At 45.8% G+C, this 27,282-nt stretch overlaps 1 long non-coding RNA gene across 1 annotated transcript in view; it reads left to right on the forward strand.

Moving 5' to 3' along the window:
* Positions 1-21,744, forward strand: part of LOC146809875 (uncharacterized) — a 187,108-nt gene extending 165,364 nt beyond the window's left edge. The window contains exon 3 of the long non-coding RNA XR_014966500.1: positions 21,640-21,744. This is a non-coding gene — a long non-coding RNA (uncharacterized LOC146809875). The remainder of the gene's footprint in view (positions 1-21,639) is intronic.
* Positions 21,745-27,282: the final 5,538 nt, after the last annotated feature.

The following is a 27,282-nucleotide window of genomic DNA, read 5'->3' on the forward strand; positions in this document are numbered from 1 at the left end:
AGAGGGACTCCATTGCACACCAGAAATACAAAGCAGATTCCTCTGACTGGTGGAACAGGTCGACTGCAACCTGCAGAAGAAGCGACTTGCTGTGTAACAAGAATTGTAAAAGGAACAAATGATTGACAGTATGCTGAAAAATGCAAACTTTCACCCCCAGTCACAAAGATCGGGCTTTAATCTATTGTTCTTTTACTCGCCACGCCACCCCAATTTGGACCCAGCCATATGCAAATCAGTCTTGACCTTGTTCCTCATGGGAAAAGTTCAGCCTGAACTGCCAAGCCAGGTCCTTCCTGGACCGGAAACAAGCATACTGGGACTGGTTTCGGGGCATCACCCCTCATCAGCCAGGATAGCTTGAATCCAGTGGTGCAGTGAGCACGGGACCCACGACTAAGAGCGACAAAAGCACAAGGATCAAATGATGGATGGAATGCTGAACAATACAAACATTCATCCCCAGTCAGTAAGATCTGGGTTTAATCCATCGTTCTTTTGCTCACCTCTCCACCTGGGTTTGGACCCAGCCATATGCAAATCATTCTTTACCCTGCTCCTCATGGGAACAGTCCAGCCTGAACGGCCAAACCAGGTCCTCCCTGGACCAGAAACAAGCATCCTGGGACCGGTTTCGGGGATAGAATTGTGACCTGCTGAGTCAGTCAAGAGTGAGCCCAAAGGCAAGTAGTGTCCTGCAAGCCCAGAGTGGAAACAAAGCTAATGCCACGGCTCCAGCCGCTAGTCCACTCCTGTCGACCTCCAGCTGCCGAAGTATCCAAAGACTACATTTGCCACAGCCAAGGCTTGGCGATCACCAGTTGAGTGATCCACCTCGCCATTGACATCTCTAGCCCGAGAGAACCTCACAGTGAGAGCTGTGTCCCTGCATCTTGAAGTTGGTGTCGTCGAGTGTGCAGCAAAGCATCTTTGGTGCAAGCTGCCAGGGTGACTGACAGCTACCCTTTGCACCCGGCACCACTGGGCAAGGTAGAAGAAATCCAGCTGCTGCACCCGGGTCCTGGTACCCCAAAGACCTCTACTTTCTGAGGGTAGAGCATATCTTCAACGACAAGTGGGGTTTTGCCAAGTGCTGTGGATCCTGTCAGCACCAAGGACAGTCAAGTAACTTCTAAACCCAGACTCTCTGGGAAAGGTAATGAAGAACTGACTGTCGAGGCTTGGTCTAGGTGGCCTGTAGAACCTTAACCACAAGAGAGTTCATTTGAACTCACCCTGCAAGTAATGTATTATTAAGTGTGTTTTCTCCCATTCGCTTTAATGGTGAATGTTTGACAGCTATTATTGCATTTATTTTTTAACACTTTGAAAATCTAAAACTCCGATTATATGAAACATATCAAGTTCATTTTGGTGCCTATATTTATACAAAAATGCAAACTATTTTTATAAATTGGTGTCAAGGTTTCTTTCAAGTCGTGTCACTTACTTATTGTCAATGTTGGTACTGTGAAATGCTTAACACATGTTCCTCTAAGTACGCCTTGCTGCTCAAGCTACACTTCCAGGACCGAGTTGAGGCTGCTAAGGTGAACCCGAGGTCCACTTTTGTGTATTGTGGTACTATTGCACAATAAGACTGACCAGCCATATCATATATAATAATTCCAGCCACCAGCCATATCATATAATACTACCACCTTGCAACACTTCACAACTACCATACTGGTACTACACAGTCACTGCACACACATGCACTTGACATGGGCACAGAATGTCAGTGTAAGCTTTAGAGTTAACTAAACAGCAGAACTTTATATGAGAGGGGTCAATAGACCGCACACCTCTTTTCAAAAAGTCTAGTCACACTAACGATTCACAAGAGCACAGTACGATGCCACCCCCACTTCATGGGACTATCCTGGTTATGGATCTCTGATTATCAGGGAGGGGCTTCGGCCTTAGGTTAGCATGACACCAGGGCCAAACAAAAAGTCAGGATGACAGTTTCACATGCTGTCGGGAACTCAAGGCAGGGGGTAGCCATGCATTGGACATTCCCCTTCCAACAACACTTCAGCAAAAAGGCACATTGTTTTATCTTCCTGCTCCTCAAATTCTAAAAAGGTGTTAGGTTAAATATTTACTGCCTGCTTTCTAGTGTTGTGCCAGTATCATCTTTGTACTCACCATTTTCATGACAGGTTTTTTTTATGGGTGAGCGAGATATTCCGTTCCACCCACGGCGTTGGCCACTCCGTGTTACTCTTTACCACCAAGTTCTGGCCGAATACTGGCAATTGCCACCTGGAGGAATTTTTCTCCAGTGAGGCACCAAAATATGTGAGCTGCCACGCGCGAGTGAGATTTGGCGCCCCCTAGCTGGAATGTCTAACGTGGGCGGTCGCCAGCATTCGCAAGCAGTCAGAGGGCTGCTATTCGAGCAGATTTGCTGCAGCTCAGTGAGCAGCAGCAACATCAACTTGAAAGTCTGCTGCTCGTGCTACCGGTGCTAACAGGGCCGGACTGGGAACCAAAACCGGCCCTGGCAAAGTGCTCTCGGCCGCCCCCCCCCCGGGGCTTGGGTAGTGCCGCCGAGCCCTTTGCCAGGGCCGGTTATCGGCCGATTTTGTTACAGGGCCGATTTTGCAGCTATGCTGCAAAAATGGCCCTGTAACAAAAACGGCCCCCAGGGGCCCAAAACCGGCCCCCACCCGTGTGGCGCACCGGGGGATTGCCCGGTGCCCGCTACAGCCAGTCCGGGCCTGGGTGCGAAACTGCAGCACGAGCAGCATATTTTCCACCTGTTGGCAGAATTCTGTGGAATCTCACAGAGCTTTTATGTAACTCTGTGGAATTCCAGGGAGTTAAAGTCCACAAGTTCCGCCCACCCCTAGGTTTTTCCTATAACCATTCCTCTCAACCCCACCTATATACACTGCTGTATGTACTGCACCTACTGCTCCTTGAAGCTAAATATGCACAAAATCAAATGCCTAAATTAAACTAAGATATTCTTATGTCATACTTGACTACGAAGTCAGCATTGCCCCTCATTCAATATTTGGATCAAATTTAAAAAGATGTTTTGAAAATCTTCACTTTTATATATTTTGTATATATACGCCAGCCTCTGAGGGTAGGCCTTAGAATTTCTGAAATTCTTAAATAATATCCCTGCAACAGTTGCAGCTTTCCATGTGTGCGCAAATGTGTAAGCAGTTACACATGCGTAGTTCATGCTATGTGCAATTAAGCAAGTAGAAATGCTACCAAAAGTGATTTTTTAACTTCATTTATTTAATTTTCTTCCACCGGCAAAACATTGTCAACCAGGGAGAAACCCTCCCCTTGTCTCTGATAATTTTGGTGGATTTTCTTCCGATTCCCTCCCTGAGATTGGATGCACTGCAGCCCCTGACAGGACACCTCAGGCCAATTCTAAAATCTGAATAGGACAAGAAAGTTTGTGAATACGAACAAACATGCCACTTTGTGGGTTTGCACACACTGCCCAGGGCACCCCCTCCTAGAATGCGCACTTACGTCCCATGGAATCATATTTACTTCTACATTACATCTTGATTGAATAGTATATGTGAGTGCGCGGATTTGCATACATTTACCAGTACAAATGGCTCTGTGAATCGGGCCTCATATGTCTTGTAAATATATATACTAACACATGAAGCGACCAGAGCTTTTCCTTTTTAGCATGAGCCCTTATTCATCCATGAGTCTTATGTGTACATTCACTCCCCGTTCACATGTCTGACATGCTTGTCATAGGTTTAGGTTTTAGCAGACTTTCTTCTAAGGCCCTCTTTACAAATAGAGACGTAATTCTGAGTGACCCAGTGATGGTCTTTCCTGGGAATTGAATTGACAGGGATGATTCGGGGCACTAATAATGACGACCTACGCATACTAACAAAATGTATCCTCCAGGGTAAAGAGAAAAGACGGCTTCTCTAGCGTCTGCTGCCATCTAGCGGTAAAGATGTGTTTCGATGCCCCTTGATTAATAAACAGGCAGGCTAGTTTATAATTCGATAAATTAAGTGTTGCATCTGAAGCGCTTTGGCTCCATAAAGCACAGGACCCTTTGCCTCCCCCTTGTGACAGCCCTGTGACCATGTTCAAACATTTCTTGGTGCCACAGCGTCCTTTGCCTTGGCATGCCAAGCACATTGGGTTCGCTCATCCCTATTTAAGGAAAAAACATTCCACAGTAAATCATTGTTCAGCCCATGGTTATTGGCTTCAAAATCTGTAGAACTAAGTTGCCATCTATTTTGCTACTTCGTGCATTTTCGAGTGGCTTTCGATTTGGTAGATTAGGAAACCTTATGGGAAACAATGATAAATTAAGAGGTGGCAATGAGGTTTCTCCTTGTGTTAAAGGAATTAAAAGGTCAGAATTGGGCGCAGGTACTTATTAGCAAAGAAGTCTGAGCCGGTTGGTAATGGGTTACGACAGGACACTCTACTGGCCCCTCTATTATTTTTCCTGTTTTAGCAGATCTGCCCTCTGTTTTAGTTACGTCCAAGGGCTTGAGCCCTAAAATGAATGGTAGGCATATCGCATGCCTTCTATATGCGGACAGTGTCATCATTTTGGATAAGACTGAGAAGGTCTTCAGAGGAAGTTAAGTACTTTTAAAGAATATTGTAGTAAGAAAACATTTACAGTGATTATGGATAAGACTATGGTGCTAGCATTTGGGAGAAGATCTGAAAAGGCAATAAGGTATCACTGGCATTAAGGAACCAGCAAAATAGAGAGAGTTAATAAATATAAATATCTCTGGGTATGGTTTGAGGGGAAATTACAGTGGAGGGAAAATATAAAAGCACTCTCTTCAGAGGATGGACTTAAAAACTTAACAAAAACAGAGACCGGGGGTGGGGGTGACTCTGGGACCAGCTTGATTGCTTACGCTGCTATGATTCACCCAACATTTCAATATGGAGTGGATTTTTTAAATCCTAGGGACTTGCTGTGAATTTGACAGTCCGTGGACCGCCGTGTCAGAGGTCCGACCATGGTGAGTTTGGCGGTTCGGCCGAGTATTATAAGTTGAATAGATTGGGTTAGTGAAGACCGCTGCCAAACCTCCAGCATTGCAGCTAACTCCGAGAGTGGCAGTCGTGGAGCAGGCCTATGAGGCTGTGGGAGACTCTGACCACCTGTGAATTTGCCAGCCCAATTACGAGTTGCTTCACAGCTGACGTGACCATAGTGGTCCAACCACCAAATCTAAGTCTGCGGAAAGGGAGGGATACAAGGCCGAAACTCAACTGAACTCAACTCTACACATCCTGTGCTGCTATGGAGCCAATCCCACACTTCCTGACGAAGCTCTACCTGCTCGACAATGTTCAAAACCAAGTCCGACATGGATGAAATTGGTGGTAAATCATACAACTACCTGCTGCCATAGACTCCTCTACAAAACGATGCACCGCCATGGACCAGGCCAGGGAGGTGGGGTACTCAGGTAATTTACACATATTCAAGGACCCTGTCTGAGATTGTTCCTTATAAATCATCAAAAATACTTCTGTAGGATGTCCTAGGCCAAACCCATGGCACTGCACAGGCACACTGTACACAAATGAACATGTATTTGCAAATTATAGACACTGACAGTGATGTGTGCATTAATTTGTGTTCCACAACACCACTTCCTCAACAATAGCACACCTATTAATCTCTGTCACACATACATTTATCCCTTTCTCACTTGTCTGCCATGTTTTTATTGATCTTCTCTGGTCATACAGCGTTCCATTGCTCAAGTGTTGCTGAAGTGACTGCAAATATCATTAGGCCTATTGACTTCAACTCTAACCAAGATGCTCACTACTTTTGCCCCTTCTCACTTGTTTCCCATGTCACTACTGATCTTCACTTGTAGTGCAGGTTATCATTTGACAAGTGTTGGTAAAGTGACATTGAACTGACTACACCTACCATTAGGCCTTGTCATTGTAACTCTAACCAAGATGCTATAGTGAATGTGACATATTCACATGGTTGCACACATCTCAGATTCTGTTTTGAATGGATGTGTCAGTAAAGTCACACACATACACCTTCTCTGCTACAACTCTGTATTAGACTCTCACCCATCACCCACATGAAAAGGCAATGCCCATCAAAGGGAGTCTATAGAATCAGTGTGAGAACAATTTTAAGAGCACAATGGAAACACTTTCTGCAGGATAGCTATGCCTCTATCAGGGAGAACTTATAAAAAGGGGGGAACCCTGATAGGCTGAAGCCCTGGGGCACAGCACATTTTGCACATGCCTGACAAACTCCATGTGCACGAGATCTGGGAACTGAAGTATATCAAGAACAACCAATAGCAGAACCAAGTGCCATATATGTGTAGACAATGGGTAAGTGCAACTTAGGAAAGCAAACACAGCACTAACTGCTTGTGGCACATATCTAGATCAAATAGTTTTAAGGCACACACTGCAAAATGGACACATGGCCATGCACAACTCCACAAAGGTATGACCAGTTGACACCCTCCATGTGTGGATACACAAATATCTAACTTCAACACATCAAACACGTATCCAAACTATATCATAAGTAGACGTGCAATCTAAATGACGTAGACAGTGGCCAGGCCAAGCTGAAATACTTACCATATAACATGTCACCTAATGCAATGTCTGCCCCATTTGGATGTCATCCCACATAGACATCAATACATACAGCATTTCCCCTTGTCCTGTCTAACTCCAGCACTGGCTCTAAGGCCACATCATACTAACCACAACAACTGGATCATCAATTAGGGATCAAACAAACACATTTGTACTTACACATCGCTAACTATACAATAACATCAAATAGAAATGTAATGGAAGGACCAATGCCTTCCAAAAGAAGGTTTTATTTAAACTTGAACAACCCACCAAGGGAAACAAAAGCCAATGCCCAGTCCATAGTCTCAAAATGTGCAACAGCACAGGGCTGTGAGACCTAACTTGCCCTTACTGACACTGCCAGGGCACCTCCTCACAAAGGGGCATCCATTGTACACATCCGGTACCTCAAATATGCTACTAGTGAAGGGGGGGCAGAGATTTAGGGAGGGGTGGGTTTCTTTTTGGGATGGGGCTTCTTGGGTTTGAGGCTTTTTGGGTTGGGTTTAGGAGGTTTTTTCTTTTTCTCTCTTTACAGCTGGGTTTAGGGGCTGGGAGGCTGTTTTTCAGGGGTGGAGTGGAAAGTGGGAGAGATGGGTTTGGGTGTGGAAGAGGATTTTGAGACTTTGGGAGGGGGGTCAGGTTTCAGAGGGCTGAGGGTGATGACAAACTAGAGAGATTCACGGGAGAAACTGGTAAGGTGTTTGGGATGTAGTTTGGTTTGGGAGGAAGAGGGAGTGGAAGTGTGTGGTGGGTCTGCTGTTTGCACTGTGTGTTGTGACTGTGGCTTTTGTGTGGGTGACTGTGAGCTTAGGCGTTTTTGTGGCGGGAGTTTTGTGGATGTGCTGGGTGTTGGGGAGGGGTCTGTGGCTGTTGCTGTGATGTCAGTGGGTATGGGTGTGCCTGTGGAGGGGTCTGTGGCTGTTGCTGTGGTGTTTGTGGGCATGGTTGTGTCTGCGGAGGGGTCTGTGGCTGTTGCTGTGATGTTTGTGGGTATGGTTGTGTATGTGGAGGGGTCTGGGGCTGTTACTGTGATGTCTGTGTGTATGGTTGTGTCTATGGAGGTGTCAGTGTGTGTTCCTGTGGTGTCTGTAGGTGTGGGTGTGTCTGTTGTGGGGTCAGTGTGTGTTGGTGGGGTGTGTGCAGATATGGGTGTGTCTGTGGAGTTGTCAATGTGTATTGGTGCGGTGCCTAGGGGTATGCTAGGGGTGATGAGGCTGGTGAGTGTCTGCCCGCTGTGTGCGTACATGTCTGAGTTTTATTAATGTCTTGGGTTTGTGTGTGGTGCTTGGGTCTGTTGAAATGTGCGCATGCTTAGGTGTGTGTGTTCTTGGGATAGGATCGGGAAGAGGGAAGGTGGATGGGGAAGGGGCTGGAGTGGGGTGGAAGTTTAGGATGGATGGAGGACTACCATGTGGGAGGAGACCAGAGCCTGAAAAGATCTCTGTAGGACATACATTGCAGTGTGAATGCTTTCCAGGAAGGCAGCCATCTGGGTGCTTAACCCCTGGTTGGCATTTAGCACTGCAGTCTGACCCACAGAGATGCTCCTCAGGAGGTCAAAAGCCTCCTCACTCAGGGCACAGGGGTTAACAGGGGAAGGGGATGAGGTGTCTGGAGCGAAGGACAGCCCTCTCCTTTTAGGGGAGTGGGAACAGCCAACTTGTGGCAGGGACAACAGGGAGGGTGGCGATGGAACTGGGGGTTGCGGACAACGAAAAAGGTAGAACCGATCCTGTTGGGTCCGCCACCGCTTCAGAGTGTCCACCGGAGGATGACTCAGATGATGATAAGATGTGGATGTTGTCCTCCCGAGCACTCCTCACACCTTCCTGGTCACTGGGTCTATCTGTGTCTCATGGCTCACATCCGGAACCACCGTGATCAGCTGTGTTCCCACTGACGTTGACCCCTTCTCCTCCGCTTATGCTGGATTTATCTTAAATGACACGTAGCATTGGTTTATTGCAACTGCATTTTCACACCTGACCATCACAAATCACCAGAAAACAATTAAGAAGTACACATATCACATCACCTTCATGGTTCACTCCATAGGCTTCCAAGTTAGTATGAGCACATGCATGCATGCTACATAATCTGCACACAGTTGGTTCTACTCATGTCAGAACCCCAGACTGGCCCAAAGACATGAATGGAATTCTCTATACTCCATCCTTATGTCCAAACTCAGATAGTTGATCAACGTGCATACTTTGGCAGTTGTTGTATACAATTGTAAAGTGATGCACCCAAATAGGATGGATACAATTTTGAGATTTACACAATACTCACCTAAGGCTCAGAGTTCAACAGATTTACCTATCCCTCATAACACATCATGATGTTATGAAAGTCAAGTTGAACACCAATGTACCATCATTTACTGTTGTGGCAGACATCATGTCACATGCAAATGCTCATTGCACATTGAGACTTTGAACTCTAAATTACATAATTTGACCATTACCTGAAAAGTCAATAGACATTTTGACATGTTGTTTAGCTACTTATCACATTTAACAGATAAAGTTCCAAGAAAAAATGAGATCCTAACATTTGGGAAATAGATACTCTGAATTCACACAGCACAACACTCCGTATAGCCATTTTAACATACCCAATCCACCTTGGTACAGATGATGACGCCAGTCATAGAAATTCAAGGTTTTGAGTGTCCTGAACATCTATGACATGAAGATGTGGGATCACAAGAGTCACAATGGGCGGTCACATCACACTACCCTTTGGTATTGCACACTCAGTTTGCCTTGTGAGGGTCAGTGTAGACACGCACATAGGATCCCCACAGTTCTACATCTCACTCACTCATGCATGTCAACAGTCAGTGAATGAGTGTTTAGGAACACTATTGCAGATGAACCATCAACTGCCAACTGCACACTGGCCAAACATGTAGTAACTAATGCTGATGGCACCAGTGATGTTTGCACACTCATTTGATTGTATAACCAGTACTTACCAATTGGGACTGTTGTACAGTCACTGCATGTACTGTGAAAACTATTGCATGTCACATGCAATAGGGCCACCATCAAATGAGAGACAGTATTGAGAGTACATCAGTACTCACACCAGCATGACCAGTTCCCTGTGTGGTAGAATTGTCACCCAGATTTACTGAGCACATGAGATGATTACTCACTTCACTAAGCCAGGTGTCTGCTCAAAAGGAGAAGATTGGATGTGGACAGGACTCTGTTGTCTTCCAGGTTAGAAAGACAATAACCACAGCACAGCAGCATGCACCTACTACTACACTAACATTAACAATGACTAAATTTGTGTGTGGCACATGGGCCACCACTAATTTTGGTTTGGAAATGCCTGCCTGTAACACAAAAAGTAGACAGAGTAACGTATGATTCTGGCCCCTTGTTGCTGCTGTTGGGCCTTCAACTGCCCATCAAGGTCTGGGTAGGCCACCACCAGTATGCAGGCCATCAGGGGGGTCAGGGTCCAGCACGTGCCCCTTCCACTTTGGAAGGACTTCCCCAGCTGGACCTCTGTGATCTTCCATATCCAGTGCTGCAGACCCTCCCACCTCTTCCCGCAGTAGGTACTACACCAGTTGTAGACCCCCAAAGTCCACACCTTTCGGGCGATGGCTTTTCAAATGGCCTTCTTCTGATGGACGTTGACCTGTATGGATGCAATAGATGTAGAAACAGATTGTAACTGCAAGTTTGAGGAGCACTCTCAGCTCGATGCACATCACATTGACATGTGACACAAGCCTTCATCAAAAGTCAACTTATTACATATGTCCATGTCACATGCTAAGCACAACTAAAGCATGGATACACAGTTTTATGGTCATCTGATGACTAAACTCAACCCTGGTCATGGCCTACCTTAATGATCCACCCCACTAGCATCATGTAGGCAAGGCCCATCCTGCATGGAATGTGATGTGAGGTACCATGACACACAACACACCATTTGAACTTTCTGAAGGGGAAACTACCCATGCATGACTGTCCAGACACCTTTCCTGCCAGCCCCATTATATTGATGGATATGGTCCTTAGTGGCAAGAAGCATAGTATACAACATCCTAAGACTAAGGTCACAAGGTAAGGGCTGGTATGTGTAACACTGAGAGCTACCTCGCTGGGGACTGTGTGGACTACTTATTTGAGTATCATAGTAAGTCAACATAAGTTTGTGTGGTATGTACTGCCTACACAGGACACCCCTTTTGCTACATGAGGTACTGTAACACTGATGACAAACAACATATCATTGTATGTGTTGTGTTGTGTAATAGGGAATATTGTAGCCAAACAGATGAATCACATTTCTAAAGCTCTTCAAAAGTAACCCACTATCTACAGTTTTCATGTCTAAGATGTACAATAGGCCTGTGCAGTGGAAGCAGCGCTATTAGAAAAGTGTCACCAGACCTGTGTTAGTAAAGGGACAGTCATTGTTGACAGACAAACATTGATACTGTGTTTCAATGGAAAGAATTATCATGTCAGGGGATAACCTCCGTCACCATGCCTCATATTATCCATATAACAGCTATAAGGTCTACTAGTGGGACAGATCACCACTCATTCCTGGAACATCCATGGGTGAGTAGCTCTAAAGGTTATTACTCTGTGCAGCAGTTCTCCTGCTGCAGTAACTCTGCACCAGGCTGGGCCATGCATGGCCCAGACTGCCCACATATAAATGTCAGACATTGCTCTGAGGCTAGTTATTCCACATGAATATTACATTGCCATCCAATTCAATACAGAAAAGACAAACCTCTGGCCATTCCATATCTGAACATATATTTGTTTGACACTCTGAAGTGGTCTGTGAAGTATAGCTACATGCCAGACAACTGTTCTGAAAAGAATGATATGGGCTGAGTGATAAGTGGGACGGTACACTAGGCTCACGTCATCCTCAAATGCTTCTAACAGTATATAGACCTGGCTCTGTTAAAAGGTAGAGGCAGTTGCAGTCGATAACCTTTCGAGTATTGCCCGGCGGTAATCGCCTCTTATACCATTCGATAATTAACCAACAAAGAGGCAGGCGCCGGAGACTGGAAGGCAGGAAACCAAGGTTTATTCTCTCCGGAGGAGAACACATCAGATCAGACAGCAAGGTATCGTCACGAGGTGCTCTAACCACATCTCTGAGGCCTGGCCTCTTATACACAGGTTTATGACTTTATTGCAGGTTTATCATACATGGCACATTCTTGAGATCGCTTTGATACATGAAAGAACATCCTCAGAATCCCCACTTCAAGCTCGTTCCCACACATATCTACAGTGGAAGTCCCCACCCCACCCACAGCAGGAGATGGCTATCACACAGCTGGGCATTCCGCCAATTCCCGGGGGGTGAGCGCGACTGGTCGGGTCACAGGGGTTGGGGGCCTTGATCCACTGCAAACCCTTAGATGTGAGGTGCTTCCTTTACAGTAGGGGCAATAAAACTGTGTCCGTAGGGTTAGGTGATGGCCTGGGATTAGTTCAGACGATCAGGCGTGGAGGTAGGGGTTACCGAAAGGATGTATGACCATGTAAGGGATGAAAGGAGGTGTTGGCCAGGTGCAGGATGTGGTTTCATGGCAGGGTCGCGCAGAAGGAGAGGGTTCATGGCCTATGTATGAGAGAGCGGGGGTGGTTAGGCGCGCGGGGGATGTTCGCAGCGCCAGAGGGACGCGCTGGCGATCGGTAACGAGGTCATGGTGCCTAAAATGGCCGTCGCGCGTTTTCCCCGTGTGGCGCTTGGGGAGAGACAAGATGGCGCAGATAATGTTCAGTTACAAACTCAATTTCCACAGTCCTCCCTTTTAACATATCTCGCCAGCTTGTTTAGTTCGGATCTATCCCCATAATGCCACAAACTTCTACCTCGTATAAAGCTTTCATATGTTCTGCTTCAAATTTCAGAGTTTTAGGGCGGACAGGAATAATCTGACACATTTGTACATAATTACATGTAGTTGATGGGATAGGCGAGGAGGCAGTGCATACAAAATTACATCAGCTGCGTCACATGTCAGACCCGGAGATAGGAGGAGGGAAGCTTGCTTGAGCACAAACATGATACCGTAAAGTAAAAATGTTTCTGGCAAAACAAGGAATATTTCGTACATTACTTAAGGCCTAGACTTCGTGTGGAACAAAAATAGTCAGCATAGTCATGTGCACAGCTGGTGTTATACAAGTGTCATTATACAAAGTTAGAGTTTCTTAACTATCAGTGTACAGTTGGAAGTGACTGATGCAATATCATGAAAACTCGATTGGAAGATAGTCAATACGAAAGCGGTTGGGAGAGGAATTCAACTTAACATGAGTTACAGTCAGGGAAGGGAGTTCTTCTTTCCAGTGTCTTATTATAACGAGCCATCACTGGTAAGCTCTTATTGTTCTTCTTCTTTTGTTGGCACTGTTGAGCACCGGCGGTGGAGCTAAGGTCCAGCTCAAATCCGAGTTTTCATGTACCAGGGTGTGACCATTCATTGTTCTCGGATCACAGTCCTGTTCCCTAACTCATCTTATCATAGGTACCTTGAGACGGGGTACCCGCATTTTGTTCTTCTGTTGTCAAGTCAAATTCAAAATCCCATATAAAAGAGAGGGGGGGATGGGGCGTGCTTTGGGATGCCGAGGGAAGAGGGGGTGGAGTGGGATCGGATCAAAAAGCGGACCAAGGAGAGCAGAATCTTTCAGCACTGGGCCCATCAATCGGGCCCGACGGGTTGGGACTTCAGGCACGCTGGTCAGCGAGCAGGGGGCCTCGGGATAGCCCTTCGTTCTATCGCTTTTCATGCTGATAATGGTGCCTCGTCCCACGCCCTTTTGCTTCGTGGCTTCCCCTTGGTCGATGCCATAGGTGTTCCATGATCCGCAGCCGGGCTGTGCGTCACGTCCGACCCCTCTCTTCCGATGACTGCATGTTATCTTTGAATGAGTACAAGAAACAAAATCTTAGAGAGCTGGCAGGAAAGACATTTACGCGCTTCATTCTCTCTCCCAACCACCGAGTAGTCGGGGAAATGTTTTATCGGTCGCTCTATGATGGATGTCTATTAACTCTTATATCGGTGTATGTTACTAACTTATTAATCATTGCTGTGGTGCATGTTTTTGTACGTGTTCCTGCAAATTTCCATCGTCTGGCCTGCTAGGTGTCTATTCCTGTACTTTATAATCGTTGCAGGAGGCCTGACATCTGTCAACTTTCTGGTCTATCAAAGTTCGAACCGGCTTCTCCGGTAGAAACTCGTTCTTCTAACACAAGCTCTGTTAATTCACATTTTTCTCCGACGACTGCTAAGTTTATGAAAAAATGCGAGGTGCTACTGTCATGGGTTCACAAATATCTATTTCGGGGATGGAAACAAGCTAAAGACAATAGGTAACCCTCATTAGTTTAGGCAACGTGTCTTCAGAAAATAAAGTCATCAGCTGTATTGTTCAAAATACCCTGGGATGGCTAGTACAGAACTGGGGCTATTCTGGGAGGACGGGGTGTTTAGACGTTCCAGTTCTGAGCAATTAGGCGGGGCGATTCTGAGCGAGAGAGAGACGTGCGCATCAAGTAGGCTATTTGGTATACGTACGACACAAAACGAGAGAGAGAGAGAGACATGTGTACGATAATAGGCTACTTGGTGCACACACAACATGGAGTAGCACGGGTCAGTTCTATGTAAGAAAACACAAGCGGGGGAAAGACATAAATTCAGTGATCACGTACACACAAATACCGGATAGGGCGTGACAGTACATACATCAAGCGCAGAAACTTAAGACGAAGACACAGAGCTACGTTGAGTATGGGGACCTCTCCTTTCCGGTCCTCTTTCCTATGCACGCTGCGTATTTTCAGTATTTTCCGTAACTCATTGGGGGGGGGTGTCGGACCTTTTACTCCCCTCCCTTTGATCGATAGATAAGCACTTCAGTCATACGATGACGTTCTCTTCCAGCGACCCAAGCATATGAAATGCATACACATTCATACCGTATAATCGTCGCACACACGCACAGTCATACCATACAGTTTTTCACGTTCCCAGTGGTGGTCTGCACTTCACGCACTATCCCACAACGTTTGTCTATGTTTTTCCCTATATTGAGCACGGTGCGGTCCATGTCCACTCCATTCTTCAGTCGGAACTCCGTTGTGACCCATAGAGAGGAAAAAGAGGGGGGGGGGATGTGCAGCATTCAAGGTACGTTAGCGCGCGTAGACACGAAAAAGTTCTACTTACCACGTACCAGGCTAGCTGCAGGGGCGGGTAATACCACAGACCTACTATATCCTTCCCTTTGACTATACAAGACGCTCCATTTTATTCGTCTCCTAAATTCGGGTTCCCTTGTCGTGCATTTGTTTCTCAATCGGTTGCGTATTATGGGGCAAGGTACCGTACCTTGCATTCGGCAGATACCTTAAGCTATAGTCAACCATTTTCTAATAACTCTGAAAAAGACAGGCGTGATGGGTACAAATTTCATTAATTCAAAATTCAGGCAAAAAGAAAAAAGGGTCTGTATTATCTGCCTTCTATTGCTTGGGAGTAACAGTCATTAAAAACTTCTACCAACCTAGATGATTTGTTATGACGCTGATTCCGTAATTCCTTCAAAGAGTCCTTTATTTAAAACAATGTCAGTATACAAATACGGGCCTACAACCGTTACAGGCCGGCCACGGTGTGAGAGGCGTCGAGTATCATGAGCAACACTACCTTAACACGAAAAAAATAAAAATGAAAATAAAAATGGGAAGGCCAGCATTAATAAGGTTGTTCGTATGCTCGATCAGTACCCTCCCCGTCCCTCCGCCCATCATGTGTGAAAACATCGCATTCATATCCTTTTAACATAAATGTCAAGTAACCGAAACGCCATAAGGAGTTGTAGGCCTCTTCTACGTCGGCGCCATTTTGGGGCGAGGTCGGGTGGGTCCAGTGTACAGTCTAAGTCCTTCCATTAACTAGCTGCCGGACCAGAATCCCTTTCGGCAGTTCGAGAACTTTCGTTAGCGCCATGGAAAGAACAGACAGCATGAATCGTGATTCGGGGGTGGGGAAGCACAGTTTTTGTTCCTACCGGGTCATGTTGAGGTTCCACCGGAACTGAGCCGAGCGGATAGGCTACAGTGTCTCCTGATAATTCAAACAGAAGCTTGCGTCAGCATGGCGCCACCACGTTCTTGCAGCAATGCCGTGATCCGTTCTTAGGGCGGGACAGCAGGCGGGTCTCTCTGCCGACGCCTTGAATCAGTCTCTCTCACGGCACCAAACGGAGGCAAGATGGCTGCAGCCCGAGGCAAAGACAAGTTAATGTGGAATGATCGAGCAATAGCGGCGGTTGCCCCCACCGGAAGTCCACGGGAGTCGAAGGCCAATGACTCCAGCAGAATCTGCAAAGCTGAGAGGGCGTTTTCAAGGGTGTGGCCCATGCCCGAGCAGGCAAGCTTCCGAGTTCCAAGGTAGCCCAGAGCCATCTTTTAGTGTACCAGGCCTGAATCTGAAGAGCCGACCGCCATTTCGAGAGTCCAGTGGCAGCAGCAGCAGCTCTTCGTTACAGCCACCGGGGTGGGTCCCTCCGACCACTTGGCAGCGGGGGCCCACTTCTTGCGTCGAACGCTGATGGCAATCTTGGTGCAAAAAGGAACCCGCGCCTGGGTGGTTGTCCGATAGGCGAGGCGTAAATGGTTCCCCTGCTGCAGCTGGCTGGTGAGTGCAGGGGCGGCTACTCAGCTGGACGGCGAGTGAAACGGCAGGGGTGCCTTCTCAGCTGGTCGGCGAGTGCAGGGGCGCCTACTCAGCTGGAAGACGAGTGAAACGGCAGGGGTGCCTTCTCAGCTGGTCGGCGAGTGCAGGGGCGCCTACTCAGCTGGAAGACGAGTGAAACGGCAGGGGTGCCTTCTCAGCTGGTGAGCCTCCACCTGGGGAGGCGGGGGAGGCCCGTTCTCGTCACTTCCCCCCCGCCAGGGCACCCTTCGTTGTCGATCTGTGCAGCATAGTAGATTGGCAAGACCAGTACACTTGTCGGACACCACTTCTTATGCCATCCTGGTCTTGGCGCGTCGTGTAGCCTCCGGCCTATTCGCACAATATTCCACCACTGATGCCGCCTCACAGGCCGGTGGACTTTGTGGGCCTTTTATAGCCCAAACCGACTAAAAGAACGCCCAAAACAGGCCAATGTTGCTATCTCGAGGAAGGAGGGGCTAGGACTGTGTCACGCGGACGTGAATGCTTTGGGATGGAGGTTGCGGCAGGCTGTCATGTAAATAGTTGTTAAAAAAACGTGTTTTAACGTGTTCACCCTGTCGGAATGTTGTTATACCTATAAGTTATTAAAATGTTTTAATCATACTACTTTGTTGGAGTGTTGTACATATTTGCAATCTGGCAACGAGCACAAGGATGTTACTGCGTAATCGGAAAATGACATAGCCCAATTGTGCGTGATCTAGCCCAGTTTGGTGACGTCGATGGTGGGTATCAGCAGGCTTCCGGTTGTGCAGGATTTTGTCGTGTTTACTGGGCGGGGTGGGTGGTAGGGCAGACATGTTTAGGCAGCGAGAGCGATGGAGCTGAGCTACCTCGTGGCCATCTTGACCGTGAGCTTGGCTCCTTCCCCTAGTTTCATATTTTTCACAAAGGGCTATTTCCTAGTGTTTCTTAAAAGAAAAAGGATCCCATCAGTGGTCTACTGGTTTTCGGAGTCCTTCTTTGTATATTTATGCCATAGTTTGCTATAAGCTACAGCGACTAGTCCATATTTAGTAAACATGTCCTTATTAGGGGTGCCTTCCAGAGGAGCCGGATGGTTCATCTCTAATAAGCGGTCCGGGCAGAACCAACTACCAATCAGTGGGGAGAAGACAGGCATGACGGGTTACAACGGGGACAAAAGTCTGCACTACCTATCTTTTCACTGCTTGCAAAGACTAGACAGAATATCTCTGTTCCACGTTATTTGTAAGCAGAGAATACCTCCAAAGAACCAATATCGAACAACCAGTGTTCAGACAATCAATCAATCAATGGTGAGAAAGAGATAGGCACGACGGGTTACAATGGGGACAAAAGTCTGCGTTACCTACCCTTCACTATTTGCAAAGACTAGACAGAATATTTCTATTCTACGTTATTTGCAAACAGAGAATATCTCAAAGAGCACTATTCTTCAAAACAATCAATGTTCGGACAATCAATCAATGGGGAGATAAAAATAGGCACGACGGGTTACAATGGGGACAAAAGTCTGCGTTACCTACCCTTCACTATCTGCAAAGGAAGAGAGAGTATTTCTACTCTTCCCCGTTTGTAGACAGCGAATATCTCAAAGAGAACAATCAATAAGCAATACTAGTATTTTCAATCAATCAATCAATCGTTTCGCAATTTGTCATGTTTCACGACCTTACCCGGACCGCATGGACAGTTTCTCGTCTTCCGCCTCCAGCGCCCGATCGTCCTCTGCTCTCCGTATTTGCCGCGGCACTCCTGATGGTTCCCAGTCAGGACCATAGATCACTCGAGAGAGGTCTGCTCGGAACCAGTGAAGTTCGGATGATCGGCTGCCAGACGAGGGTCTATCAGGCAGGAGCTCTCCCGATCGCTGCAGTCGTTCACTCTGTCGTCGGGACCTCTCCCACTGGATCCACGTGTCGCTGATGGGCCCCACGCTTGGGACGCCAATTGTTAAAAGGTAGCGGCAGTTGCAGTCGATAACCTTTCGAGTATTGCCCGGCGGTAATCGCCTCTTATACCATTCGATAATTAACCAACAAAGAGGCAGGCGCCGGAGACTGGAAGGCAGGAAACCAAGGTTTATTCTCTCCGGAGGAGAACACATCAGATCAGACAGCAAGGTATCGTCACGAGGTGCTCTAACCACATCTCTGAGGCATGGCCTCTTATACACAGGTTTATGACTTTATTGCAGGTTTATCATACATGGCACATTCTTGAGATCGCTTTGATACATGAAAGAACATCCTCAGAATCCCCACTTCAAGCTCGTTCCCACACATATCTACAGTGGAAGTCCCCACCCCACCCACAGCAGGAGATGGCTATCACACAGCTGGGCATTCCGCCAATTCCCGGGGGGTGAGCGCGACTGGTCGGGTCACAGGGGTTGGGGGCCTTGATCCACTGCAAACCCTTAGATGTGAGGTGCTTCCTTTACAGTAGGGGCAATAAAACTGTGTCCGTAGGGTTAGGTGATGGCCTGGGATCAGTTCGGACGATCAGGCGTGGAGGAAGGGGTTACCGAAAGGATGTATGACTATGTAAGGGATGAAAGGAGGTGTTGGCCAGGTGCAGGATGTGGTTTCATGGCAGGGTCGCGCAGAAGGAGAGGGTTCATGGCCTATGTATGAGAGAGCGGGGGTGGTTAGGCGCGCGGGGGATGTTCACAGCGCCAGAGGGACGCGCTGGCGATCGGTAACGAGGTCATGGTGCCTAAAATGGCCGTCGCGCGTTTTCCCCGTGTGGCGCTTGGGGAGAGACAAGATGGCGCAGATAATGTTTAGTTACAAACTAAATTTCCACAGCTCATGGTGTGAACCCATACATAGCAATTCACATATACCATGATGTCACTTGAGAAACCATTGTAGCTACTCAAGCCACATTGTAGCCTAGGGGAACAAAAAGGAAGCAGTTTAATAGAGTGAGCAACTGTTTTTCAAATGGTTAACTATTTCTCTGGTGAGCCACGGAGCTGAGAATACAAGGGAGGGACCTCATCTACCATGATCTCCAGCCCTCTGGAGTAAAGAAACAGGTCCTATCCCCAGTAGAACATGCCTTGTTTACTCCCAGAGGTGAGAAATACCAGCTAAAATTGTGGAGTTGTTGATAGTAGAAGTGTCAGGAGGCAAGTGAGCTGTTGTCCAACTGCCGCAGACAAGTACGCCATGTATGCAGTCTTGCAGAAACTGCAGCGTCTTCCACATTACTAAACATTGTGACAGCGACTAAGGACGTGACTCTCCTTTTCCATACTCATCAACTTCTGCATGCCGTTTGTTACTTCACAGACCAGAGAGAGGCACATTCCATGTGTCGCATGTGGTTGTGACAAATTTTGCAGTGCTTATAAAACCCTATAACGGGAGCTGGAACATGGAGTTCAAAACCAGGAACATTCTGAATCTTTTTTGTAAACAGTGTAGTTTGGGGGATTTGGTCCCACTTCATCCTAAGGAGGCCAAATTCGGAGACAAAAATGCATCGACCCTTACCATCTGGGACCAGCACCATTCAGCATACAGAAAAAAAGATATAACCCAATGTTGCAGCTAATTAATTGTTGAAATACACTAGATGGTCTAATATGATTTTGATGCGGGTACCTGTAGACGGTTTTTCTATTAGTGCCCGTAAAAGGGGGAGTGATCCATCATTTGCGGACACCTATTTCACTTACTACAGTACATGCTTTGCTTTTAGTTTGTGTATACTTGGAAATTGATTGTGAGTTACAACAATCAATGGATTGTGAATTATTATTTATGATTCAATGTAATTAAAAAACCCTGAAGAAGAGTGTCAGTCTAAACTTTGTACATCCCTAGATTCGGCACAGAAATTAATTTTTTTGTCATCGAGTTAAAATTATATTTTGTTTTTTAATAAAATTAATGACAGCACACAAGCTACCCTGCTAGAAGACACAACTAAAAAGTGGGCTTATTCTCTCATTGCAAATATTCATCGCGCTAGAGCCATTTTTTCTTTTTCACATGTACGCGGTCATCAGCTTCAATACACACAGCCATTGGCCCATGACTGTCACTAGCCCCAACATTAGCCTATGGCTGTAACTGCCGTGCATTTGACTGACGTTTGCGTGTTTGACTTACACTGCAGCCATTGTTCGGCATGTCCAATTAGCGAGGTCAGGCAGCTGCCATGTTAGCAGTTGGGAAAATTGTACATAGGCCAAATGTGCGGTGCGCACTGTTTTCCGCGGTTAGCAGCATTTTCACATTACATGTTCTGCTACCCTCATTATGGTGGAAATGTACAATTATCTGATTTGATGATGTGCACAGTTCTGTTACAGACCTGTGAAGGCCACAGTTAGGATGACAGGTGGATGTTCAAGATTTGACAATGATATTGTAAAATGTGTACTGTTTCATGAAGCACTCATGTTCAGGCACGTCTTTTGCCTTCCTCTTCACCTATGTTACTCTGCACACTGTGTTCAAAATACATTTTTTGTGCTACTCCTTACATAGGTACCCTGAGGGAGGGAGGAGATGCCAGCCACTTGTGTACCACCCATTATCAGACCTACCCACCACGGAAGAACAACACATCATCACAAAGATCCATTTAAATAGGCAAACAATCATCCCTCTAATTCATTGTTTGGAGCCTTACCTCCTACCTCACATAAATAATCCTACATCAATACCACCACTAGTGAAACTCATGTCAGATTTGCATTTTTTTGCCACAGGTTCATTTCAGTTCACTTTGGTATTTCTGGTAGAATATCACAACTAATGTTCAGTTGGGTCCTCACAGAGGTGCTACAGCAATGTTGAGACATGTGGGCAACTACATCCAGTTCTCCAGTCATGAGGATTTAGCCACGGTGAAGGAATATTTCTATGGATTTCAACACATCCCACAAGTGATTGGATCTATCAATGGCATCCATATTGGCTCACTGCCACCCCACGTCAGGGAGCAAGTCTACCAGAACAGAAAGCACTAACATTCTATCAGCATACAAGTTGTCTGTCTAGTGTATTTGTACATCTCAAACATCTGTGCCCGATTGCCACGATCTGCCCATGATGCCTACATACTGCAGAACAGACCTGTACCCCAGCTGATGTCACAACTTAGTAGTTGTGACATCAGCTGTGGTATGGTGCTGTAAGTGTGATCTGTCCTAACTTTCTGTGGGAAATGTCTGATAGTATGATTTGAAAGTGTGTAACTAAATGTTGCCCTTCTGGCTATCTTCCACCTAGGAGACTCAGCGTATCCCAGCGTATCCCAACCGGCCATGGTTTTTGGCACTGCTGAGCAATCCTAAAACACCAGGGGAAGTCCTTTTCAATGAGACCCATGGAAGAACATAGCAGCCAGTAGAGCTGGCTTTTGGGCTCCTGAAAGCCAGATTGAGATGTCTAGGCCAGACTGGGTGAGCCCTCCTCGTTTCAACTGTGAAGGTGTGAAAGATCATTGTATTCTGCTGCATACTCCACAAGGTTGCCCTGTGATGGAACATCCCTTATATTGCAGAAGATGCAGGCCATGAAGACCCACCTGGTGGGGAACCTGGAATGCCAAATGAAGATGATGAGAGTGGTGAAGAGGAAGCTGCTGACTGGTCTTGCAACTCTTGTGGGGATATTGTGAGGAGGATGTTAATGGTACATACTAGGAATATATGACTCTGGAAAAATCTGGGGAAAGGTGTTGGTACTGTAAGTGTAGCTTTGTTCAGTTGTAAATGTCGTTTTGTACTGTGTTCTCTAGAAGTTGACAATGTGATGTGTTTCATATGTATGTTTTATTTGCTAATCTTTCGGTGTTGGTCTGCTCTAGGTACCTTCACCTAATCATATTCATTTGGGCATTTCAGAATTGTGACATTAGCAGGTATATGATGCTGTTCAGGTGTACAAAGTGGACATGGATTCTTCCTGGAATTCTGTGTCACAGAGTTTGGGTATACAAAGCCTGTACCAAGACAGCTTGCATAGTGATAGGATGAAAGTTACCTGGCTTCCATTGGACATGTTCCTTGTAGTGCTTTGGTACTAATGCAATATGTGTGCCATCATACGATCCAATACAATGTTGCGTTGTGCCGAAATCCTGCTATCCAGCCTTCACATTAGCTTATTCCTCATTGTCTATGAAATGGATGTGACTGTTGCTGTGTCTCCTCATTGTAGTGAAAAGTGCTTCTTGCACACCACTGACATTTGTTTGTAACATTCCATCAGATGCAAGCAACACTGGATTAAAAAGACTATGTGGTCAGAAACTGTTGTACTGACATGTGTCTGCTTATTTGTTACTTTGATGTAGAATTTCTTTTGTGAGGTGGTCAGAATGGCTCCATTTGATGATGGAGACGTAATTTATTATTGCCTATTAGCTAACATGCAGCTACCTCTTCCTAAAAGCAATTCTGCTTCGCTTCATGGAAGCAGGAGTATTTTCCATACTCTAGCTTCCATGAAGCGAAGCACTGTTTGCTGTGGCTTGGCAGGAGCAATGCTCCCACCAAGCCATAGCAAACTGCAATGTCCCAGGGGTGGGCACCCTGGGACATTGCTAGAGCTGGCCCAGGGGGGTTGCGGTCCCCAGGGCTATGGAGGGCTCCTGGAGGGGGGCAGCGCAGCCTCCCTCCAATCTTCTGTGTAGCCACAGGGAGGTAGTGGTCCCCGGGGCTGTGTGGGGGGACTCGAGCCACCCCACACATTAAAAAAAAGAATAAAGATCGGGGAAGTGGCGGTCCACCGGGGCTGCAGGGTGGACCACATGGCCTCCCGCATTTAAAGAATATAGCCCCAGGGAGGAGGCAGTCCCCGGGACTGTTGGTGCCCATGTGGGCCCCCGCATGTATTTACAGGACCTGGCCCACCTGGGGGCTTAAAGAAAACGAAGCACGGGAGAACACACTTTGTTTTTTAAAAAGGTATTGGCGAGATGCGTACACCCAAGGCGACTCCTGCCTATTTTCTTTTTTCAAAAATGATTTTGTTGGCCCTGGGTGTCCATGTGGGACCTCCTGAGCAGGCCTAGGGGGTCAGGGTGTTTCTACCCTGCCCTTGTTGTTTATCCTTTTTTTAAACTTTTTTCTTGTGACTTGGTTCAACCGAGTCACAAGATGGCTGCCAAAACTTCCTGGTTGGAATTAATGGTAGCCAATCAGATCGCCCTCTTGATATATTTGAATATCTGAGAAATGTTTACATTTCTCAGCAACTGCTGAATGGATTTATAACATTTAACCAAAAGAGTGGTCTCTGGACCAAGAGCTACCTTTTTGCCAAATTTGTTGTAATTCTGTTCAGCAGTGGGGCTGTACCCGTGTCTAAAGTTTCCTACAGAAATTAACATGGAGAAAACTCATTTTGGGAACCCCTTTTTTCTCATCCCCTGTTTCAACACAGGAGCTGACCTGACCACTCCATAAGTTCTGAACATTTTGAATAGATTCGTCAAACGTCGCAAAAGATATTGTCAAAAGAAAAAAAGCTTTTTTAAATAGAAAAAGGTCCTAACTATAACTACCTACTGGCGACCGCCATGTGGTAATATATATATATAATATTATATATATATATATATATATATATATATATAGTACCTTCCAAAATGAGCTGAACATACACTGGAACTAAAATATACAATTAATTAATTTACAGTTAAAAATGTAAAATGACAAATAAGTAACAGAACACTCTATTACTTCTATCTCTTTACATTTTGTCAGTATAAACAAATTACTACAACATCGAGAAACTGCCAATCTAACACAAAACAAGGCCAGTTACATACCTGGAAAAAGACACACAAAATTAGGGACATTTTAAACATTACTAAATAGGAACTCACCCTAAAATGATCATAAAATAAAACCTAACTGCCTCAGTCCTCACTAGCCACCAACAACCACAAGTATAAAACCAAACTAATGCACTTTTTTTCAACACAACAGGAAAGAAACCACCCCTTCCACATTGCAACACCCCAATTTAAAACACGCAAAAAAGTGTGCAACATCCAGCAAGAACATACATGTAAGTTTAAGACAGAAAACAAGTAGCTTAATATTATATATCAATAACAAATATATTAAACATTTACAAAATGTAATCCTTTATATTAGTACACTTATTTTTGGACATAATGAGAGAATGAGGAAGATACATCACATCACAGAACGGAAAGCAATATTATCTCACATGGGCTACATTTACAGCCAATATATCAATAGGAAACGTATTACATTTTACTCTAATGCTGGCTATGGAAAGGCTACTACGAAAGATGATGTAACTAATGTAAGGGAAAACAACCATCCCCCAAATGTGACAAAAATAAAAGTAAGGCACATATTGCAAGATATAAGGGAGGCAAACACTATCTCTCAAGAGCCCACAACTCAAATAGTAAAAGATATAAGGCCAGATGTACGTAGGTAATCGTTTGCAATTGCCTACAGCAGAATTTTGTGATTCACTATTTAGTAATTGCAAACACCCATGTAAAAGTGTGTGGTTAACACATTTTGGGCCTCATTATGATGCCGTGCAGATCGAGTATGTCGGACAGCTGAGGCTGTGGTCCGACCACCGGATTAGGGAAGACTGCCACCTCTGACAGGCTCAAGGAGCCTATCAAGGCGGTGGCCGGAATCCTATTCCCTACAATGGGATCCGTGCCTGCGGAGGCACCGCCATAGGGATTAGGATGTTCCTTTTACCCACTGCCTTTACATGGTGGTCTGACTGCCATGTAAAGGCAGACGGAAAGGGACTTTGAGGGCCCTAGCAGGGCCTCCATGGGCCTTTGCTATTGGGCCCAAAACATCCATGCACTGTGTGTTAGGCACCAGGCACATGCCTTTTTGAATTGTGGCTTTTGCTGTGGCCATTTTCCGGGCCACAGCACAACCCGCAATATAAAAAGGCATGTTTCTGAATGCCTTGGTGGTGGATGGATCATAATAAGTCGGGTGGAGCCGTCGACTACATGTTGGGCAGTCTCCATCCCAATACAATGGCGGTCGGACGCTCCTCCGACCGCCATCATAATGATTGCCTTTTTATAATTCCACGTGGGTTGCAAATAAACCTACCTCATGTCTATTAATAAGGTAGGTCAGGGTCTGCGACCCATTGGTAATCCCAAAATTCACAGAGATGTTGGCCTGCTGTGGTCAGCAGACCACCATGTCTGTGATTGCTTTTAAATAACACAATCTTGTTTTTTTTAAAGGAAAACAGGATGCGTTTTTTTAAATTTATTTATTTATTGAAAGTACAAAAGAAAAATACAAAGATGAAAAAATCTTTTCGAGGAAGTGCACACCTGGGACAGAGCGTTCCTGCCCCCATTCCCCATTTCGCAACTCTGCCCGGTGTAATATATAGGAATAAAGCGGTTTTAAAAAATTGTGCCTGCAGTTTAACTGAAAGCAAATCATTCCTGGCTGATTGCACAGCTTCGTTAAATGTGTTAAAAGAGATATTTAGCTTCTTTTGCCATTTATTGGCAGTGGCGAGCATGTCGTCAGGCATCAAACAAACTCATTTAGTATATATGTATCCGATCCTGGGCAGGGTGGAGTTTTGTAATTTGTCAATGAGGTCTATTCTAGAGAAGCCAGCTGTCCCCCCGGTCTTACAGGAGAGAAAGTCTCTTATAGCCATATATTTAAAAGACTTAAATTCCCCCAATTGAAATTTCGTTTTCAGAACACAAAAGGATTTAATGCCATCAGTGGTTATCAGGTCTCTCATTTTCAGTATGCCTGCACAATACCATTCAGGTATACAGGAAGCGTTGAATATCGATGGTAAATTGGGGTTGTTGTTAAGAGGGGTGTAATAATTTAAGCTACCCAGCCCAAAAGTTTTCCGTATATTGGAGAAGATTTTGTAGGCATTCATTAAGGTCTTAAATCTTACCCGTTTGTAGTAGCCAAAGGAGAGCTGCTTCCAGAGGCATCCACGGGTCTCTTGCCCCAGAAGCAATTGAAAGGGTGATGGTAAACCTATATCTGGGGTATGTAGACGTTCTTGCAGCAGCTCTGCGCTGTATTCCATAGCATCAGCCCAAAAATAAAATCTCAAATTGGGTAACGCCCAGCCACCCCTCTCTCGGGGAAGAGAAAGCAGTTTAAAAGCTCGCCTTGGCCGGGAATATGCCCAGATAAATTGAGAGAAAATACGATCGAATTTCTGTAGCATTGTTTTATTCATCTCCAAGGGAATGGCTCTAAAGAAATAGAGCAGTTTAGGAAAGTAAGTCATTTTAATGACATTGCATCTCCCTACAATGGTAAGATGCAAGTTGTTTAGCCGTTTAAGTGCCCGTTTGGTTTCAATAGCTAGGGGGTCAGATTTTTCTCTACTATTAGGTCGGTATCATCAGTTAAAGTGACACCCGGATATTTCGCAGACTGTACCACCCGGGCATCTGCCCAGTCAATTTGGTTATTATTGATGATCTGGGTTTTTCCTTGGTTAAAGGCATATCCTGATACTTTCCCAAATTTTTGGGCCTCTAGTTCTAGAGCACTAATGGCGGTCACAGGATCAGGGGTGCCCACTGCCAGGTCATCGGCATAGGCCATGATTTTAATGCCTAGCCCAAATCTGCTGACTGCTCGAATAGTTTGACTGTTTCCTATAGCCTTCATAAAAGGATCCATATAGAGAGCGAAGAGCAGAGGTGAGCACGGACAGCCTTAGTGGGTACCCCATGAGATTTTAATTTGCTCCGTCAGTGTCCCATTAACTAAAACATTAGCTGTGGGATTACAATAGAGAGCTTGTATAGCTTGTATTGCTTTTGGTCCAAAGCACATTTTCCTCATGACAGCCCAAAGGAATGACCAGGAGACCAGATCAAATGCTTTTTCAGCG

Source organism: Triturus cristatus, chromosome 7 (assembly GCF_964204655.1).
Source record: "Triturus cristatus chromosome 7, aTriCri1.1, whole genome shotgun sequence".
Classification (NCBI taxonomy): domain Eukaryota; kingdom Metazoa; phylum Chordata; class Amphibia; order Caudata; family Salamandridae; genus Triturus; species Triturus cristatus.